Source organism: Eutrema salsugineum, unplaced genomic scaffold, assembly GCF_000478725.1.
Source record: "Eutrema salsugineum unplaced genomic scaffold, Eutsalg1_0 scaffold_11, whole genome shotgun sequence".
Classification (NCBI taxonomy): domain Eukaryota; kingdom Viridiplantae; phylum Streptophyta; class Magnoliopsida; order Brassicales; family Brassicaceae; genus Eutrema; species Eutrema salsugineum.
This window is the reverse complement of record NW_006256901.1, coordinates 2,709,251-2,732,237: the sequence shown is the minus strand read 5'-3', so window position 1 is coordinate 2,732,237 and position 22,987 is coordinate 2,709,251. Positions and strand designations below refer to the sequence as shown.

General features: G+C 39.5%; 1 pseudogene; it reads right to left on the bottom strand.

Annotated features, from left to right (window-relative positions):
* Window positions 1–1,220: 1,220 nt before the first annotated feature.
* Window positions 1,221–22,943, bottom strand: LOC112089686 (annotated as a pseudogene).
* Window positions 22,944–22,987: the final 44 nt, after the last annotated feature.

The window sequence follows — 22,987 nt, the reverse complement described above, 5'->3', positions numbered from 1 at the left end:
GATCCCAAAATAATTCTTACAGTTACAACTAGTGTTACAGCAAACTTAAGTTTGAAAACGTAAGAGAAAGATTGAAACTAGCTACTTGTGGAAAACCAAAGCTCTAAACTGTTATCAAATTTGTGATTTCCTTGGGCTCGAATCGATGAGAGCCTGTTTCGCACAAAAATAATTTCATATTCAGAAGAGAAGAAAAAAAAATTTGAATTGTGTCTGTTTTGTGTATATGTACTCACTCGTATAGAAAGCTATCACTTGGGGAAAGCTAGATGGAGTTCTATATATATTGTGATTTCTTGCCTGGGAAGGCATCAGATTAAAAGGGTTCACTTCGCTCGTAAATATATCCATATTTGGCGTGTAACATGTTTTCTTTGATTTATATTTTTTGGTTTATTTTTTTTTATTTTTTTTTTGTCGAATTCTAAACTTCATTAAATCAAATAACATCATCGAAGAGAGCTCGAAGAGCCTCTTTTGCAATAGCATCTGCCTCGGTATTAAGGGATCGGGGATATGAGTAAAAGAAAATGCAAAGAAAGATAACGTCAAAAGACGGATATCTGCTACAATTGCATGAATCTCGGTATGAAGATCTTGTGACTGAAGAATATTCACTAGGGACAAACAGTCTGTAAGCACCTGAATTTCTTCACAGTCTCTATCACGGGCAATGATAAGGGCTTCCCGAATTGCCCAAGCTTCCGCAGCGAGAAGCGAAGTGACACTACGGCGGGAGCTAGAGAAGCTCAGAGATCTCTCTTCCTTGTTGAATTGAAGTACAATCCCCATCCCACACGATTGAGAATCAGCTTACCAAGCCGCATCAATGTTGCAGCTGACTCTAGCTGGCTCAATAGGGGGAGCGAGGTAGGAGGGGGCGTAGCCGTAGGTGCTTTACGTACTTGTGCTTCTTGCCAAACTCTAGTATCTGAGAGAGCCTTCGTCATGACATCTTGTTCAGAGAAAACAGTGTTGGAGAAGATCCTGTGATTGCGCGCCGTCCATAGATTCCAGCAAATCCAAGACGAGAGGGAAGCTGTGGATATTCCTGTAGGGGGAAGACACACCTGGGACGCGAGTGTTGATAGGAAGTCGAGAATGTGCACTGTGTTGAGGTGGTTCTGGTGCCGCAGTGGAGCCAAGTTCCAGGCTGCCCTTGCAAATTGGCAATCCCGGAGAACATGAGTAACTGTTTCCGGTGCGCCATAGATTTTGCATCAAAAATCCACTTGAATTCCTCTTCTCACAAGTTTCACTCCTACCGGTAATGCTTCGGCAGCCGCTTTCCAGAGGAAATGTTTAATTTTGGGCATTGTGCGTTGCTTCCAAATATTCTACTGCCAGTCAAAGGCACGATGCCTCTCTGGAATATGCTCAGAGGCGGAGATACCATATCCCGAACGGACAAGGTACTTGCCATTCGTGGCTGGGAGCCAGACCAATTTGTCGACGGGCTTCGTTGTACTGAGGGGGATCAGCCGTATGAGATGTTCGAGCTCTGGCACCGTAGAACAGATATGTGTCCAATCCCAAGTGTTGTGGTCTCGGTCTATTGATAACACCGTATTTTGACCACATTTATGGATCATAATTATGTCTATGCAGGTTTTTTGTTTAACTCTTTTTCAATGGTTTTTAAAGTGTTTTAAATGTTTTAGAGTTTCAAAAGACTTTACAGGAAACTTCGGCAAAAGATATGCAATTTGGAACAAATGAGCAATTTTGGATAAATGCAGACCATCAGAAGTATGACAAGCGATGAAGACCTTCTCAACGTTTGATCACCCCCAAAATTTGAGACAACATAGAGGATCCAATCAGCTTTCTAATTCACTTGGTTTGGAGACAATCTAACGGTTAGATCTTCAGATACTCCCGATGCAAGAATGACAGAAAATGCAGTTCCGGAAGAGAGCCATATGCCGGGACCGCGGCCAACACCCATTTTCCCGCGGGTAGAGCCACCGCGACCGCAGAACTTGGTCATTCCCTTTCCAGACGACTTAATTAAAGCCCAGATCAATTCCTTTCGTTATTTTTGAAGCCCTAAGTGTCCAGGACCACTCCAGAAGCTATAAATACCCTCTTTAGGTCATTCTAAAGGTGGAGACGAATAGAAACACATACTAGAGAGAGAGAGTGTTCGTGTGGAACCCTAGAGGCCGCCGCCGTCGATCCCGAAGAACGAGCCACCGCTGGAGAGCATCATCGCGCCTCACCTGCAACTCTGTTCTTCGTTTTTCTTCCTTCTTTTCTTTAGTTTCCTGCACTCTCAATTTCGTTTATGATGATTTGTTACAATATGTTTGAGTAGTTACCCAGTTGGGTTTAAAGGGATTGTTCAAAGGGAATTTCATGTGTCTTTGCTTATGAATCGATAGATTTAGGATTTATAATCTTCTAGATATTCTTCGTTTGCCTTTAATCTTACTGCGTGATTCTTTGCTGGCTACTTAGAAGCCGATCTGATATGATATGTTGCGAAAGTTTTCATTGATTGTCTGAACTAGGGTGAAACGAGCAATTCTTCTATAGGAGTGGAAACCTACCTGTAGTTGAGTTGTGAATATTGATGAGTCTTGTTCTGCTATTGCATCTTCTCCCTTCCAGGATCAGAGTGGAAACCTACTGATCAGGATTGCGAGAGATAGTTGTTTAGTGCTACGAAAGTAGGCTATTCATACTTCCGTGCCTCGAGTTCTAGAACATACGTAGTTGATTACCTTTATCACTTGTTTAAAATAGACATAGCCTAGTCCATGAATCCCTGCAAAATCCCTTGAGCCCCAACATTTGTCTTTAATTGTTTACAACCTTAGATTTCCATTATGCTTTTATTCGCTTGTTACTTGCTTTCATTCATAGCCGATTTTTACTTGCCTGCACTTGATTTCGTTTTTATTGGCTTTTACTTGTTTAGCTTTCTAGTTTAGATTTAGTGACAACCAAAAACCCAAAACCAAACCCAAAACCTTTTTAGTTCTAATCTGATTTAAGCGTTGCAGTGAATTCGTACTGAAACAACTAAGTCTCTGTGGATCGATACCCTAAGTACTACAGCGCACATCTGTGCACTTGCAGACATTTAGGGGTTATAAATTTAAAACCTGAAGCTTAGTAAAACAAAACCAACAACCCCACTTTTGCTCGCATCAAGTTTTTGGCGCCGTTGCCGAGGAATACCTGCTGGGTATCTTCTATCGCGGTATAACTCCAGAGTTACGACACTCTTTCGACACAGCAAGTAATGGAGATTTATCAACTAGATCTGTAGAAGATGCTCACGTTTTCATTAAAAATTTCGCAAACAGCATCCGAAATCAAGTAACTTTTGGTAATTCTGCACTTCCTGAGAAGAAAGAAGAAATTTCGGAAGTTATGAAGTGTCTCCATCACATAATGAGTCATCTTGGATTGCAACAACAAAACAAGGCGCACAATACGTGTAACTTTGACGGTTGGGACAACCCAATGGATTCTTATGATCAAGGGATGGTTAACACTGCAGAAGTCTATCAAATTCAAGATTTTCCATTCGTTTCTGATCACCGCGGGTCCATTCATCCGGACCGCGGCAAAACATGCTTTCACCGCGGTCGTGATGATGCTGACTGCGGCCAAGACCTGTTTCACCGCGGTCGCAAGCCTTCTGACCGCAGGAAACCGTCTTCTGAACTTGCCTGGACACCACCTTCCGAATCAATCTTGGCTATTCAATCTAATCATGTTCCATATTCTAGTTTTCCCTCTTCTGAAGCCGAAAACCTAAACAAAAAGATTCTAGAGCTTGAAAAATATAGGTCTCAAGAGATTAGTGATCTTAAATCTGAGCTAAAAACAATGCAAAAGGATTTCAATAAAAAATTTTCCACCCTCCTTAGCCTGATGATCAAAACTAATTCTAAAAACTTAGAAAATTCTGAAGAGGAGTCAAGTGAAAAATCTTTCGAAAGCTCAAGTGAAGCAGATCCCTCTGATCATGTGAAAGCTATCACACTTAGGAGTGGACTAGCTTACAAAGAGCCTGAATTTCCTAAATATCCCGAAGATGAGGAAAAGGGTAAGGAAAAGGAGAAAGAAAGAAAAAGAATCACGATTGAAGATGGAGAAGAAGTAAGAGAAGATTCATCCCAGGAAATCCTTGGAGAAGACCCAATTCCACCTCCACCAACTCGTGTCTATAAACCTAAACCTCCATATCCTAGAGCCTTAACCCTAAGAAAGAGAAAGAAAAAGCTAAGCTTAAAGAGCTTGTTAAAAGTGAGATTACCTTTCGTAGAAGCTTGTGCTATGATTCCTGCTTTAAGAAAATACATGAAGGGTATTCTAACAAATTCTTTAACTCTTGAAGAAGGCGTTATGATGATAACCCATGAATGTAGTTCTATCCTGCAAAGCCGAATCCCTGAAAAGAAAAACGATCCTGGAATCTTTGTACTTTCATGCACCATCAATGATGTAGCTTTTGAGCGTGCTCTCTGTGATTTAGGATCTAGCACAAACATGATGCCTCTTTCAGTAGCAAAACGTTTAGGACATCACACTTTCAAGCCCACTAAAATTTCTATAGTACTAGCTGATCGTTCTGTTAGACAACCCGTAGGTATCCTTATAGATGTTCCAGTAGAAATAAAAAAATGTTCCATCCCCACCGATTTCGTAGTTCTAGAACTAGAAAGAGAACCTAAGGATCCACTTATTCTTGGAAGACCATTCCTATCTACAGCCGGAGCCATAATCAATGTTCCTGAAGGAAAAATCGACCTTCATCTAGCCGGTCTAGTTATGCAATTTGACATGAACAAAATTTTCGAGAAACCGACTCTGGATGGCAAAATTTGTTGGGATGATGAGTTAGACGGAATTATTGAGGAAGTCTATGAAGATCTGCTTTTAGACGACCCTTTAAGTATCATGCTTTCACCCGCAAAAGATGAACGCAATTTCCTTGAAGAAATTTTAAGTGAATGCACATGTATGCTTGATAAGTCCGAAACTTATAGGAAACCTCTACACTATCTAGATCTTAAGGACCAAACAAACATTCTTACACCTCCTAAAGACACTGCTGCAGCAATTAATGATCCTTGGAGCGAGCTTAAAGCCCCTAAAGTCGAGCTTAAACCTCTTCCCGTCGGATTTAAGTATGTTTTCCTTGGACCAAATTCTACTTGTCAAAATAAACTCTGGTTTGACAGAAGAAGAAAACACAATGCTGTTGACTGAGCTGAGAAAGCATAGAAAAGTCTTAGGATATTCACTTGATGACATACCTGGAATCTCTCCCGATCTTTGTATGCACAAGATAAATCTAGAGGATAATGCTAAAAACTCAATTGAAAGTCAAAGGAGACTGAACCCTAATCTCATGGATGTTGTCAAGAAGGAGATTATGAAGCTTTTAGAAGCTGGAATAATCTTTCCTATCTCAGATAGCACTTGGGTTAGCCCAGTTCATGTTGTTCCGAAGAAAGGAGGAGTCACTGTCATTAAAAATGATAAAGATGAAATGATCGCTACAAGAACAGTAACTGGACATCGTATGTGCATCGATTACCGGAAACTGAACGCAGCAACTAGGAAATATCATTTTCCACTTACCTTCATAGATCAAATGCTAGAAAGATTAGCAAATAACCCTTCCTATTGCTTCCTTGATGGATACTCCGGATTTTTCCAAATTCCTATTCGCCCGGAGGATCAAGAAGAAACGACATTCACTTGTCCATATGGCACGTTTGCTTACCGACGTATGCCTTTTGGATTGTGTAATGCACTGCTACCTTCCAGCAGTGCATGATGTCGATCTTCACAGATTTTATTGAGGATTTCATGGAAGTATTCATGGACGATTTCTCTGTCTATGGATCTTCTTTTGAAAAATGCTTAGGCAACCTTGGTAAAGTTCTGCAAAGATGTGAAGATAAGCATTTATTATTAAATTTGGGAAAAATGCCACTTCATGGTACGAGATGGAATCGTGCTCGGGCACAGGATTTCCGGAAAAGGTATTGAAGTTGACAAAGCTAAAATCAAGGTCATGAAAAGCCTACAACCACCCACAAACGTAAAAGGAATCCATAGTTTCTTAGGACACGCAGGATTCTATAGGCGCTTCATAAAAGATTTTTCTCAAATAGCTAGACCTCTTACGCGTTTGCTTTGCAAGGAAACAAACTTCAAGTTCGATAATGAGTGCTTAGCCGCGTTTCATAAGATCAAAGAAGCCCTTGTCTCCGTTCCAGTCGTGCAAGCACCTGATTGGGAACTCCCATTCGAAATAATGTGCGATACAAGTGACTATGCAGTCGGAGCAATGCTTGGCCAACGAAAAGATAAGAAACTGCACGTAATCTACTAAACAAGCAGAACTCTAGACGAAACTCAATGAAATTATGCAACAACAGAGAAAGAACTTCTAGCTGTCATATTTGCATTTGAGAAATTCTGTTCTTATCTCGTAGGATCTAAGGTCAAGATCATACTGATCATGCTGCAATCAAGTATTTAATGTCTAAGAAAGACGCTAAACCTTGATTGATAAGATGGATCCTCCTACTGCAAGAATTCGATATCGAAATTCGAGATCGGAAGGGAGCAGATAATGGAGTTGCAGACCATCTTTCACGAATTCGAGTTGAAGAAAGATTGTCCTTAAATGACAGTTTGCCAGAAGAAAATATCTATGCAATAGATAATACCCCACCAATGCCAATACCACACCACCACATCAACTCATGCGACAAGCAGATGCTTTCAACACCCCATGGTTTAGACACATAGCGAATTACCTAGCAGCTGATGTAGAACCACCACAATTCTTTGGTTATAGGAAGAAAAAGATTCTGAAAGACATAAGACATTATTTTTGGGATGAACCCTATCTCTATAAGAGATGTGCTGATGGGTTATTCCGAAGATGCATGGCTGAAGAAGAGATGGAAGGAATTTTATTCGGATGTCATAGCTCATCTTACGCAGGACATTTCGCAAACTTCAAAACCGCTTCAAAGATCTTACAAGCAGGTTTTTGGTGGCCTACTTTGTTCAAAGATACTCAAGCTTAAATATCGCGATGCGATAAATGCCAAAGGATGGGCAACATAAGAAAAAGGAATGAGATGCCTCAAAATTTTATTCTCGAAGTCGAAATTTTCGATGTCTGGGGAATAGATTTTATGGGACCATTTCTTACTTCTTTTGGGAACCAATACATCTTAGTAGCAGTAGACTACGTCTCTAAGTGGGTAGAAGCAGTCGCTAGCCCCACCAATGATGCAAAAGTCGTTATGAAGCTTTTTAATTCTGTGATATTCCCGTGTTTTGGAGTTCCTAGAATTGTGATAAACGACGGAGGATCGCATTTCATCAACAGAGTTTTCGAGAATCTTCTTAGAAAGAATAGAGTTATACATAAAGTTGGTTCTCCATACCATCCCCAAACCAGCGGTCAAGTAGAAATCTCAAACAGAGAAATCAAGTCGATTTTGCAGAAAACAACTGCAGTTCATTGCAAGAATTGGTCTACCAAGCTTGACGATGCATTATTGGCATACCGAACAGCATTCAAAACACCATTAGGAACAACACCATTCAACCTAGTTTCACTACAAGAAAACAATCGTTTTCCAACGGTCCATTACGATGGTTTTTAAATCGTCGCAAATTTACAACAATTTTACGACGATCTTACGTCTAATTTAAAAACCGTCGTATATAAAAATCGCCGTAAACTCGACGTACAATTTACGACGAATTACGACGATTATACATCAATAACGAGAGATTTGCTAGTAAATGTAAAATCGTCGTAAATTCGTCGCAAAATTACGACGAATATACGACGACTACATTTCGATGTACATATTACGACGATTGTACGTCGAAAAAGGAGTTAGGTGAAAAACATTTAAAACTTGTTTACCTAACAATTGTAGATGAAAAATTTTATCGCAAAATCGTCGTAAACTCGTCGTAATATCATTGTTGAATGTAAAACCGTCGTAAAAGCGTTGTAAAGCCCGAATTTTCCTATAAATAGATCTTCATTCCTTCATTCAATCACAACACATCATCATTCAAACATAAGAGCATCTTCATCTTGGAGACCCATTGTAGGTCTCTTAAATTTTAGTATAGTGTTGTAAATCCTTATATATTGGGTTGTCCATTGCTGAAAACCCGAATTAAGAGTTATATTACTTTGAATCAAAGAAGTAATAATATTATAAGGTTAATTTACTTCATTCACGTGGCTAGACGTGACACAAGAGACCACCTCCTTTATTGTCTAATCAATAAAAAGAGATAGTATTTTGAGTTTATTTTCAAGATGTCTATATACGAGCTAAGAAGTTGGATGTATATGCGTAAAGATTCAGATGGGGCGTTGACAGAAGAGTTCAAGAACGGGTTAGAAATATTTATGTATCAGGCTACAAATATGGAGAGAACGAAAGATAGTGGGAAGATGTTTTGTCCCTGTTTGAAATGCAAGAATACGAGGTATACACTAACCAAAACCGTGTGGACGCATTTATTAAATAGAGGGTTTATGCCGCAATATTTTGTTTGGTATCTACATGGAGAAGGATATGGCAGTAATACTCATGGGAATGCTGGTAGTAGTAGTAATTATCAAAGTCATGTTGATATTGATGAATCGAATTATGGTCATCAGCCTAATCAGTATCAATATGACCAAAGTGTAGATCATGATAGGATGCACGAAATGGTGACTGATGCATTTCATGAAACGCATACGGGTAATGCTGTTGAGGAACCTAATGTAGATGCCAAACGATTTTATGATTTGTTAGACAATGCTAATCAGCCAATCTACGAAGGATGTAGAGAAGGCTTGTCTAAATTATCGTTGGCAGCTAGGATGATGTCAATTAAAACAGATCATAACCTGGCTGAGGTTTGCATGGATGATTGGGCTGATCTTCTGAAGGAGTATCTACCGGAGGATAACTTGGCAGCGGGAACATACTACGAAATTCAGAAGTTGATTTTTAGTCTTGGTCTACCTTCTGAGATGATAGATGTATGTGTTGACTATTGTATGATTTTTTGGAAAGACGATGATCAGCAAGAAGAATGTCGATTTTGCCATAAACCAAGATACAGGCCTCAAACTGGTGGGCGTAAAAGGATACCGTACCAACGTATGCGGTATCTCCCTATAACTGATAGGTTAAAACGGCTTTATCAATCTGAAAGGACCGCTGCATCAATGAGATGGCATGCGGAACATACACAAGTAGATGGAAAAGTTGTTCATCCATCAGATGCAAAGGCATGGAAACACTTCCCGATGATACAGAAGAAGAAGGTGATGATGATTTTGCTGAAACTGATGATGACGATTTGGCGGAAGAAGACGGTGATGGTGATGAAGTAATAGAGGAAGATGAATCTGATTGAGTTTCATGCATTGTATTTAGTGAATGTTTGTTATTATGTAATTTGTAATTTTGTTTGTTTGAATTTTTTTAAAACCATAAAATTCGATTTTACGACGGTTTTTCTAAACCCTAAACCCTAAGTCTAGGTTTTTAGCCCTTAATGAATAGGGTTTCAACATTACGACGTCTTTACGACGAACCATCGTAAAATCGTCGTAAAGTTACGACAGTTTTACGACGAATACACTATTTCGTCGTAAAAGCGTCGTAATGTTGACATCCAAGAATTTGAATATTTTATATCTTATTGGTTGTAAGGTATTTCACAATTGTTTTTGATTGGTTATCTTATTTTATATGAAATGCTATCAATCTGATCAAAATCAAAAATTTGAAAAAAAACATACATATTTACAAGTTCATGCATGTTTTCGAAAATGTTAAGTGAAAGGTTATATATTAAATTACGGAATTTCATTTTTTACTATCTCATGTCATAAATCCATCATACATGCAAAGTTGTAAACCTTTTATTATATGTTAGGATACAATAACCTTTGCATTGTTATTTATGCAATACCCCATTTATAAGATTTAGGGTTTACTCACTTTTTTAAAACATTGTAAAACCGTCGTAATATAATCGTACATTTACGACGATTTTACGACGATTATACCCAAAACCGTCGTAAAACCGTCGTACCGTTTGCACCGGATAGACTCTTGATCCGAGGTACGAAATTATAAATGTTTAGACGTTACGACGATTTTACGACGGTTTTGGGTTTAATCGTCGTAAAACCGTCGTAAATTTACGACGATTTTACGACGATCACATCACGACATGTGTCGTGTCATGCAGTGGACCGACTGTTATACAACCAAATCGTCGTAAAACCGTCGTAAAGTTACGACGATTTTATGACGATCACAAAATCTATATAAGGGACGCGAGGTTTTCCCTTTCGTCGCTCATTCCTCTCTTGCCCCTCTCTCTCTATAAATCTCTCTCTCTCTAAAAACTAAATCTCTCCCTCACTCCCTACTCTCCCGACCAATTAATTGTAACTTTTTTTTAAAAAATAATTTCATTACATATTATTTTAGATTTAGGTTCGGAATTTAGATTTAGATTCGGAATTTAAATTTAGGTTTCGGAATTTAGATAGGCCCGGATTTTGTAAATTTTAATAAATATTTGAAAAATTAGTAACAAATTTTTTAAAATTTTGTAGATTCTGTCTCGATGGCTCCTCGGGCTAAGAGATTTCACTACCGACAGCTCGTCGATTCTGACGGTACGGCCCCGTCTACCTCGGTGAACGGATCAACCATCCCGGAGTCCTTGGGAACACAACAGACGGTTTCCCAACCGATCGTTGTTCCGCAGCCGGCACCGCCTCCACCACCACCAGCCGAACCAGCGGCTCCCGCACAGGCCGAGCCTGAGGCTGATCCGATCCCGCCTGTACAGGATCTTCTGGCGCAACCCGGTCGTCGGACCATGAACAAACTCGACCCGGATCGAGCCCCCGGCACCTTTTGGTACGTTATTTTTTGCCTATAATATTTTTAAATTAATTAATATTTATTCTTATATATTTGATATTAATTAACTTTTGCTCTTTCCATTTAACTAGGTTTACGACCGACAATGCAGTCGGTCGTAACGTTGCGGATATCATCAAGGGGTTTTTCGTACAACCCCATACCAGCTGGAAGAAGGTGGATCAGGCCACACTTGACACTTGGTTCAAGTGTTTTGCGGTAAGTAATTTACCATTTCCTTTAATTTTAATTTTAAATTTTAACTTTTTACAATAATTACTAACTTTTTTTTTTCCTAGCAAAACTGGCATTGGGAAACATCCACACACGGACGTGTGGAGACGGCCTTCAAGGAGAAGGTCAAATTCCGCCTCAACAACACCGTTTCCGACTGGAAACAGAAATGGGAGGTCGACGGCGACAAGGCCAAGCCGGCGCCTATGTTCAATACCGTCTGGCGGAGCCTTGTCCAGTACTGGTTGGATCCGCACAACCAGACTACGGCCGCCAAGTGTTCCAGATCTAGGTAAGTCGTAGTTAATTTCAATAATATTTACATTATTTTTTTTTCTTATAATAGATTCTAATCAAAATATTTTTCAGGAACGCTACTGACGATGCGGGAAATCGGAAGAACGTCCCGCACACTTCCGGCTAGATTACTTTTGCCGGAAGACGGCTTATGATGGTAAGTAAATTAAAATCATTAATTTTTTTTGTTTTCAAATAATTAACTCTTATTTCTTGATACTAATTATTTTTTTCATTTTGATTTTGTAGGTCGAAGATAACGGAGGAGAACTTCCTCCGATGACGAAGGTTTTCGCCGAGACGCATAAAAAGCGTAACGGCGAATTCACGGATCCTCGGGCGGAGGAGATTTACAACGCCGCCTATGCGGCGATCGAGGAGCGACAGACGCAGCTGACTCAGGGGGCGCGTCAAACGTCTCCCGGAGGTAGCTCGGTCCAATCGACCCCGGCGCTGACGGTGGCGGAGATGGACCAGATCTTCGAAGAGGTAATTGTAATTACTATTTTTAATTAATGTAACTTTAGTTTTAAATTATATTTCTCACCATAATGGTTTTAAATATTTATAGGTTGCCCCAAAGAAAAAGGGGCGGGTATTAGGGATGGGGTCCATCCGTGATACCCCGACAGCTACGGCGACTGGTCACGTCCGGGTCCCGGATCCGGTTATCCGCCAAGAGATCGATCAGATGCGGACCCGGTACGAGACGAGGATCGACCAGCTCTACGGTCTATTCGAGATCATGGGAACCGACAACCCGGTACTCATGGCACAGTTGGACAAGCTGCGAGCTGATGGGGTTGTCGGATCGTCTGCCGCTGGGTCATCCTAGGACGCAACCGCCGGTGCAGACGGACGAGGAGATGTTCCGATCTCTCGGGGTTGAGCCTCCGGAGATCAGGCGCCGGCGGAAGCATCAAACCGAAGATCCGGCAAGGAACACGTCCAGGACGATGGGGAGGAGGCCGGTGACGGGATCGACGGGATCGATTTAGATTTAGATTTAGATCTGTAGGGTTTTTATGTAAATTAAAATTAATTTTAATTTCAAATTTTCATAAATTTTAAATTGTAAATTATTTTTTTTATTTAAATTTAATTCGAATTTTTTTTTTTAATTTTCAATTATATTAAATGTCATATAATCGTCGTAATAGATTTATTCAAACCGTCGTACATTCGTCGTAAATATTACGACGAATTTACGACTACAATGTACGACGACAAATACGACGATTATACGTCCGAGAGTTACGACGATTTTACGACGAAATGAAGAAATACTTTACGATTGATTTACGACGATTTATGCGTCGTACATTTTATGACGATCTTACGTCGACCATTAACGACCACTTAACGACGGTCTAGGCGAAGACCAAGTCGACGCAATTCGATGTAAATTCGTCGTAAATTGTACAACGCATTTACGACGATTTTGTTTCCCTCGACGTTACGACGAAACAAAACCGTCGATTACGACGATTTTACGACGATTTGTCTATTACGACGATTTGTCTATTACGACGATGATTTTACGATGATTTTGAAATCGTCGGTAGTCCGTCGTAATGGCTCTATTACGACGAATTAACGACCATTTCGGCCGTTGTAAAATGATGTTTTTCTTGTAGTGTTTATGGAAAAGCATGTCACCTTCCAGTAGAGCTTGAGTATAAGGCGCAATGGGCTATCAAGGAGATGAACATGAATCTGAAAACGGCTGGAGAAAGAAGACTACTTCAACTTCATGAGTTAAAAGAAATCCGACACAATGCTTACAAAAACTCGAAGATCTACAAGGAGAAGACTAAAGTTATCATGATAAGAAGATTATTCATAAAACTTTTGCTCCTAACGATAACGTTCTTCTTTTCAATTCTCGTCTTAAACTTTTTCCAGGAAAATTACAATCAAGATGGTCTGGACCCTTCACGATAAAGGAAGTCAAGCCATACGGAGCCATTGTCCTGTGGGACAAAACTGGAAACTCATTTACAGTGAATGGACAGCATGTAAAGCCATATCTGGCTGAAGAAAGAGAAGACAAAAGAGAAGTGATGTTTTTGATTGATCCATTATCGGCCAATGATGAGATCAAGGAGTGTCACGACCCCAGTTAAGTCTGATCGAGCAACAATGTCAAGCTAATGACTTGAAACAAGCGCTTAGTGGGAGGCAACCCACTTGGTATTTTATTTATTTCCCTTTGACCTTTATTTTCAATTTCCATTGCTTTGCTTCTGTTTCATTTAATTTCAGGTTTTCAATAAGGAAGAACAAACACAAAAGACGAGCAGCACTCTCCAGCACGATAAGTTCACTTAAACATTTCAACTTTTCTATATTCTTTACCATTCCTTCCGAGATTTATCTCACTGAAGACAGTGTGAAATAAGTCTGGGGAAGGATGTTCATCCGTTACTAATGAAATTTGATTTGTTTTGAGTTTGTTTTGGACACATAAAATTTTTCAAAAAAGTTTCTCAAAATGTTTTTCATAAAATTTTTCAAAAAAAGTCGTTTTTAAAATGTTTTTCAAAAATTTTTCAAACCAGGAACACAATAAACAATACTATGATTAATTAGACCAGTGTGCTTCTACGCTATTTCTTTGTTTTTTGCTCTTTTGTGATTTAGGACTAGACTAGGCGGTAGTTAGAATACTTGCATTACGAAATCCCACTAGAGGACTTCAATTCATGGGAATTCTTTCTGACAGGATATACTAGCTCATTTTATCTGGACTTAATTTTGACATAATTTTCTCATTGAAACATTAGATCAGGGAAACAAATCATACATTCGAGACTCTTTTATCCTTTTACCACTCTTTGTTGATCATGAATGGTTAATTCATCTTTAGCTAGTTCCCCACCGAACCTAACCTCTTTCAAACCACATGCATTCTTGTTTTTCATTGTCCTATGCAAAAACGTCGGAGAGAAAGAGGATCAACGCAATTTTCAGTCACTGAAGACGAAGACCTGCGATTTTATTGGAATGATTCAACAAAAGGAGAAAACTCAGTTTGCCTTGGCAAAACTTCAAAATCTTTGTACAATTTCGTCCCTTAGACTCTCTCTCTATAAAAGGTTATTTCCTCTTTCGTTTGTCTTTAAAAAAAAAAAAAAAAATATGAAGGGAGAGAAAATTAAAACCTTGGAGAGTCTAGGAGGATTGAATTTTATACTTGAGGCAAACTTGATTCGATTTTATGGAGTTTTGGAGATTATCTTTATGATTCCCGGAAAAAATCTAAGTCTGGGGGAACAGCTGTTTACAACAAAGGCGAAAGATTATCCAACCACATTTGGCAAAGGAAAAGTGACTGAAAAACTGCGGTCATCAACAGGTCTTTCTCTCTCTTGCGGTTTTGCATAATATCTTGCATCCTTCAGATCTTCAGGTAACCCTAAACACTTAAGCTCCACCACTTAAACAGCCCTTAATACCAAACGCCGTCTACCCTGAATAATGTCTTTACTGAGAATTCACCATTACACTTAATGAATGTAGAGAGCTAGTTGACTGGAAGTTAGATCTAAGTGTGTAGATTTTCGCATGACGGATTAACGGACTAGTTTCGCTTGTATTTTGGTGAAAATTTTCTACACTAGATTCAAATAGATGTTTCACGATTAGTTATGGTTTAGAAGGACGGTAACTGAGATATTGTTTAGTTCCTGCGATTTTCAAAAACTTATTTCCTGGCTTAATTTTGTTTGAGGACAAACAAAAAGGTAAGTTTGAGGGAGTTGATAACACCATATTTTGACCATTTTTATGGATCATAATTATGTCTTATGCAGGTGTTTTAACTCTGTTTTCAATGGTTTTTAAAGTATTTTCAATGTTTTAGAGTTTCAAAAGTCTTTACAGGAAACTTGGGCAAAAGATATGCAATTTGGAACAAATGAGCAATTTTGGATAAATGCAGACCGTCAGAAGTATGACAAGCAATGAAGACCTTCTCAACGTCTGATCACCCCCAACATTTGAGACAACATAGATGAGCCAACCAGCTTTCTAATGCACTTGGTTTGGCGACAATCCAACGGTTAGATCTTCAGATACTCCCGATGCAAGAATGACAGAAAATGCAGTTCCGGAAGAGAGCCATGTGCCGGGACCGCGGCCAACACCCATTTTCCCGCGGGTAGAGCCACCGCGACCGCGGGTTCACTTTCCAGATGACTTAATTAAAGCCCAGATCAATTCCTTTCGTTATTTTTGAAGCCCTAAGTGTCTAGGACCACTCCAGAAGCTATAAATACCCTCTTTAGGTCATTCTAAAAGTGGAGACGAATAGAAACACATACTAGAGAGAGAGAGAGAGAGAGTTCGTGTGGAACCCTAGCGCCCGCCGTCGTCGATCCCGAAGAAGGAGCTGCCGCTGGAGAGCATCATCGCGCCTCCACTTGCAACTCTGTTCTTCGTTTTTCTTCCTTATTTTCTTTAGTTTCCTGCACTCTCAATTTCGTTTATGATACTTTGTTACAATATGTTTGAGTAGCTATCCAGTTGGGTTTAAAGGGATTGTTCAAAGGGAATTTCATGTGTCTTTGCTTATGAATCGATAGATTTAGGATTTATAATCTTCTAGATTTTCTTCGTTTGCCCTTAATCTTACTTCGTGATTCTTTGATGGCCACTTAGAAGCCGATCTGATATGATATGTTGCGAAAGTTTTCATTGATTGTCTGAACTAGGGTGAAACGAGCAATTCTTCTATAGGAATGGAAACCTACCTGTAGTTGAGTTGTGAATATTGATGAGTCTTGTTCTGCTATTGCATCTTCTCCCTTCCAGGATCAGAGTGGAAACCTACTGATCAGGGTTGCGAGAGATAGTTGTTTAGTGCTGCGAAAGTAGGCTATTCATACTTCCGTGCCTCGAGTTCTAGAACATACGTAGTTGATTACCTTTATCACTTGTTTAAAATCGACATAGCCTAGTCCATGAAACCCTGCGAAACCCCTTGAGCCCCAACGTTTGTCTTTAATTGTTTACAACCTTAGATTTCCATTTTGCTTTTATTCTCTTGTTACTTGCTTTCATTCATAGCCGATTTTTACTTGCCTGCACTTGCTTTCATTTTTACTTGTTTAGCTTTCTAGTTTAGATTTAGTGACAACCAAAAACCCAAAACCAAACCCAAAACCTTTTTAGTTCTAATCTGATTTAAGCGTTGCAGTGAATTCGTACTGAAACAACTAAGTCTCTGTGGATCGATACCCTAAGTACTACAGCGCACATCTGTGCACTTGCAGACATTTAGGGGTTATAAATTTAAAACTTGAAGCTTAGTAAAACAAAACCAACAACCCCGCTTTTGCTCGCATCATCTATGAGGTCTGACACCATTAAATCCTTGTTCGCCAGAGTGGCTGGTCCCATAGGGCAAAGAGGCTCTAAAGAGCTAAGCCACGGGTCGTCCCAAACTCTGATCGATTCTCCATTTCCTATCAGCCAGCCCATGCCTCTCCGGAGTACATCCCTTCCTGCGATAATGCGTTCTCCAACCATGAGAAGAGTTCGATGGTGGAGAGCACTCCAAGAAGGGGGTAGAATGGCAATATTTTCCCAATAAAACTCTAGAGACTAGAGCATGCGGATGGGATAAAAGCCGAGCGACGATTTTAGCAAGGAGGGCATCATTAAAGCACTTGATATCCCGAAAGCTCAATCCGCCTGCATTAATCGGGTGAGTGAGGCGATCCCATGAAACCCAGCTCATCTTCCTGCGATCCACCTTTTCTTCCCACCAGAATCTAGTGAGGACTGATTGAATTTGTTTGCAGAGAGATTTCGGGAGTTTAAAACAGGACATGGAATATGATGGCATGGCTGAGAGGACAGACTTAAGCAAGACTTGCTTCCCAGCAGCAGAGAGAAATCGAGAGGCCCAACTGTGGGAACGTTGTCGTATCCTATCCACTTGATTCGCAAAGATGTCTATTTTCTTCTGGCAAAAGTTTTCAGGAAGACCTAAGTATTTCCCTGCTCCACCCTCGTTTTGGATACGAAGAATCCTTTTTGCTGTGTCTCGCAGGTACCGAGGGGTCTTAGCTGAGAACTTGATCAAGGATTTGGCGAGATTGATGCATTGTCCCGAAGCAGCCTCATAGCGCCGGAGGATAGATGCCAGGATCGAGCAGCTGGTAGGATCAGATCTGCTGAAAAACATAGTATCATCTGCAAAGAGAAGATGGTTGACTTGAGGGCTGTTTCTGGAGACACAAATTCCAACTAGGGATCCATCTTCTTGTGCCTTCCGATATAATCCTAAAAGTACCTCAGTACAAATGATGAATAGATACGGTGACAGTGGGTCTCCCTGTCGTAGTCCTCTGGATGAGATCACTCGACCTTGTGGGCCTCCATTGATGAGAAAGGAGTAAGAAACAGTCGTGACACATTCCATGATCCAATTGACCCATCTAGGGTGAAAACTCAAGCGCTCCAAAACAGCTTGAATGAATCCCCATTCAATCCTGTCGTATGCCTTGCTCATGTCAGTCTTAACGGCCATGAAGAATCTCTTTTTTTGCTTCCGATGTCCTAAGGTAATGCAATGTCTCATGGGTGATGAGGACATTGTCCGAAATTGCTCTATTAGGGACGAAGGCCGACTGAGTTTCAGCAATGATGGATGGGAGGATGCCCTGAAGGCGCTTGGTCAGGATCTTTGCAATAATCTTGTAGTAAACATTGCAAAGCGCAATCGGGCGGTAGTCTGATACTTTGGAATTAAACGAACATGGGTTTCGTTCTGTCGGAGTGGGAAGGAACCAGATATGAAGAACTCTTGGATTTCTTTGACAACTTCGGGTCCAATAATAGGCCAGTAAGTGTGAAAGAATCCAGCAGAGAATCCATCTGGTCCAGGAGCCTTACTCGGGTGAATGGCTCGTACAGCTGTATGTACCTCCTCGGCGTTGGAAATCTGGATGAGGCGATCATTAGTTGCCTCATCAATTTGGGGCTCCAGTACATCTCGGGCCAGAGTGGAGCCTGAGCCGTCCTGAGAAGTGAAGATGCTCTGAAAATAGCCCGAGATGATACACGCGAAGTCATGTTCTTCATGGAAGGTGGATCCTGTATCGTCTTCTAGAACAGAGAACCTATTACAGGTCCTATGGTTGCGAGTAACCGCATGGAAATATCCAGTGTTACGATCTCCACTCTGTAGCCGAAAAATGCGACTTCTCTGTTTCCAGAATTGCTCTTCTACTTGATAGACATGTTCAAGAGTCGCTGTGCATCGTCCAATCATCTCAGGATCAGGGACATCTGCTGAGAGGGCTCTCTCTAATTCGCCCTGTGTATCAGAGATGAGCTTTGCACTGTTCAAATTTTGGCCTTTGACCCATCTAATAATCTCGCATCGACAGTCCGAGATCTTAGCAAATACTGTGGATCTGTCTGCCTCATTCCATACTCGTCCTATCAGCTCCATAATTTCCTCTTTCTCGCGAAGTCGATTGTCAAAACGAAAGATACCTTTGCGTTTGATTCTCGAGTCGTCGAGGAAAGTAACTAAGAGGCGATGGTCTGAACCCTCAAAGCGAAGGTATTCTGATATCCCGGAGGGAAAATCCTCTACCCATGCATCGTTTGAGACAGCACGGTCCAGTCTTGCTCTAACGAAGTGATCCGTAACGCATACCTTGCCAGGACAACGGATTACCAGAGAAATTGACGTCCCATAGTCCGTTTTGAGATATGAAGCTCCTAAAGTTGAGATATGAAGCTCCTAAAGCTCCAAAAGTTGAAATTTTATGGTTGATGTATTTAGAATTGGTAAATAATAACTTTTGGAAGTTGAATTTTTCTCATAAACATATAGAACTTTGTTTTCATTGATTAGTCGCGAGCATAGTCTTCTAGAAAGCTAGATAAATTCAGTGACATGTAGTTTGAATTGGATCATTACGTCTATTGATTCAGTGATTTGATTCAAAGATACACGTATAAATACAAATTTACCACGGGTTAAAACAAAACAAAATTACCACGGTATCATATTATTTTGAAAAATTAATGAAGGATACAGAGATTGATTAGATTCATTTATTAATATATATATATATATATATATATATATCTGTCTTGGTTTATATTTCCTCGCATGAATCGTGAGCATTAATTTTTAGAGGATATCGTTCATAAGTTTGAACGATTTTTAAACATGACAATTGAAGTCGCGATGTGTAGCAGTAATTTTGAATTTTTTTTTTGCTAACTAGGTTTGAACGATTTTTAAAACATGACAACTGAAGTCGCGATGTGTCAAAGAAAAACATAATCTTTCAGCATATAAGATTTTGATACGTGTTTTGTTTATGCAATTTATTAAAACTAGTGAATTTGTTTACGCCTTGCGTGGGCTGATATAATATTTTTATTTGGATTTTTTTTGTTATTTATCCAACTAATACTTCACATGTAGCCTGCCGGAGGTGTGGTCCGGGGCTCATTCTCGACCAGCTCGGTATAATGGATGTAGGAAAAGGTAAAACATTTAGCTCGGGCTCTTTTTGCAAGACTATCCGCCCAGATGTTTTGACTCCTGGGAATATGAGATAAAGCAAATTCCGAGATGCTTTCTCGAAGAATACGGAAGGTTTCCAGCTCTGACATGAAGGACGGCCAATCCGCAGGAGCTTCAGACATGCTTACAAGATCCGAACAGTCGGTCTCAAAGAGAACTGAAGAAAATTGCCTTTCTCTCAAACATGACATAGCCCATAAGAGACAATTCATCTCAGCGTGAAGAGCGGAGAGGCTTCTGCGGCATCCCTGTTGTCCATAAATCTCTTTTCCCATGCCATTCACAATGCTCCACCCGAGGCCGCTAACCGGTCCGTAGTCAATCCAAGAGGCATCAATCCGGCAAATCGGGATCCGCAAAACCTCAGGTGAAGATGTCTGGGACAGAGGGGAAGCCGAGGTCCCACCAATTCTGTCTTCTTCATCTTCGGGTTGGTTTGCGATTCTCCAACTCTCCGCTTCCACCTTTGCGTGGAGCAGGGTATCTTCCGGGGAAATTTATTTTCCGTTGAAGATCTTGTCGTTCCTTGCTTTCTAAATGTACCATAGGATCGAAGGATATACATCCTTTTTTGGATCTGTCATTCCTAACTCTTTTGTTTTCCAAAAGAGAAAGCTCATATTTTGGTAAATAGAGATACTCGGGAAGAAGCCCGGAAGGGACGGAAAGTCTGATAGCGCCCAGAGTTGTAAGGTCGGAGGACATAGAAACAACAGATGATTGATAGACTCCTCAGGATCCCCGCAGCAGGGACACCGCTTGTCAGAGCCCATATGTCGATATGTGAGATTATGGCATGTAGCAATGCACCCTGTCAAAGATTGCCACATAAAGTGTTTCATTTTTCTAGGAGTACGGACTTTCCATACATGCCTTTGGAAGGCCGTAATACTCGGTTCCAGCACCGCTCCAAATGGTTGATAATTTTTTTTATTTGGTTGTTTGAAAATTTAATAGTAGTTTGGATTCATTTGTTTTTTATTTTATATTGTTTAGCATATTTGTTTGTTAGATTTCTTTATATTTTAATGTTTGAAGACATGACCGTAAAAACAGTGTAAAAGCAAGTAGGTAAAAACATATTAATATTCAAATAATTTAGTTTAAATAGTTTTGAGATTTTTGGATCACTGTTCTATGTATTTTAGACGTAGTTTTTTGAAGTATCGTACAAACTTCTTCGAAGAAGAAGGAAGGAGTTAAACAATTTAGAAGGGTGTGAGAAAATTAAAGAGAAGTCGTACATATATAGACTAAAATAATTAAAGTCGAAAAACCCTAATCTAGACATCACAAATACTGTCATTCCATTAGACATTTCATTTCTTGATTTTACATTTTCGTTAGATTTGACTAAATATCGGTTTTATTAGAGAAAATGGTTAATATTTATACTAAATCATAAGAAATCGAAAACCATATAAACATAAGAAACTAGGTGGCTGGCCCGCGCCCTGCACGGGCTGATGCTCTTCAAAAGTTTTTTTAGTTTTGAATGTAATTAGTTTTGAATGTAATACATAAACAGTTTTTTGTGTTTTAAATTTAATATTCGATCCATATTTCGAAAGTTTGTTGAGTAAAAAATGTAATATTCAAACTATAATTGGAAGCTTATAAATTGATTTGTATAATGTTTAATATATATACTTAAAAAAGCATATTATAACAACTGATCATTTACTAATTTTTTAATTCAAACAAACAGAGCTATTCAAAACGTTATCATAGTGAACACTAATTCATAATATAAGAAGATCCAAAAGATAAATCAGTTAAATATAACAAAATTTAAAAGATAAAACAGTTTAAAAATACCAATGACCACCAAAATAATATAACTAATATCCAATGTAATCTAAACATACTTTTAGTAGCAAACAAAACAATCTATTCAAACCAACCGCGAATTTCTATAAATGTTTTCAAACACGTCTTTGTAAACAACATTCATTGTCTTCTTTTGTGCTTTGCCATTCATATCTGTAATAAGAATCTTCAACCCTTGGCGTGATGTAACTCTAGACACGGCGACATAAAGTTGACCATGCGAGAACACTGGCTTTGGCAAATATAATCCCACCTTTTATAGAGTCTGACCCTGACTTTTGTTTATAGTCATAGCAAAAGCTATGGTAATAGGAAACTGCCTCCGGCGCATTCTAAAAGGAAACCTTGCTTTTGGTGGTGACACAAAAATTCTAGGTATGATAACTTTTTTTCCTATTTTCTTCCCGGTTATATGGCTTGCCTTGATTACATTCCTAGCTAACCGAGTAATAAGCAACCTCGTACCATTACACAAACCACCCTTAGGATCAATATTTCTAAGCAACATTATTGGAGCTCCTATCTTTAACTTGAGAGAATGATTTGGCAGCCCTGATACCTTTATACTATTAAGATACTCCTGTGTATAGACGACTTCGTCTATTTTGCTTGTGTCTGAAGTATCAATGCTATCGGCACTAAGGTATTCATGTTCCTCACCTAATAAAAACAATTCAAACTATGTTAGTACTGATATATTTTAATTATAATATAAATACATATTAAAAGGAATTGTGATAAATCATATAACGAAGACCTTTGAGTTCTGATAGCATGAATTCATTAATAACGTCGACATCCTGATTCCGTGGACTGAGTATTGCCTTTTCCTGAAAAAAAACTGGTTCACGAGTGGTTGTGTAAGATTGACCATAAATCTCCGAGACTATTCTCTTAACAGGATCACCTTCTCCGCTTATCAGCAAATCCGCTGGAATTTCTAATTCATCTTCTATGGTATCATGAATATTTAGTTTTCCATCACCAATATCCAAGATCCACTTGGCGAATTCTTCAATTTCTTTATTATTAAAATCATTATCGCCACGAAGCAGTCTCATATTTGTCTTTAGCTGCAGAACTTTGCAATCAGACCAAATATGAG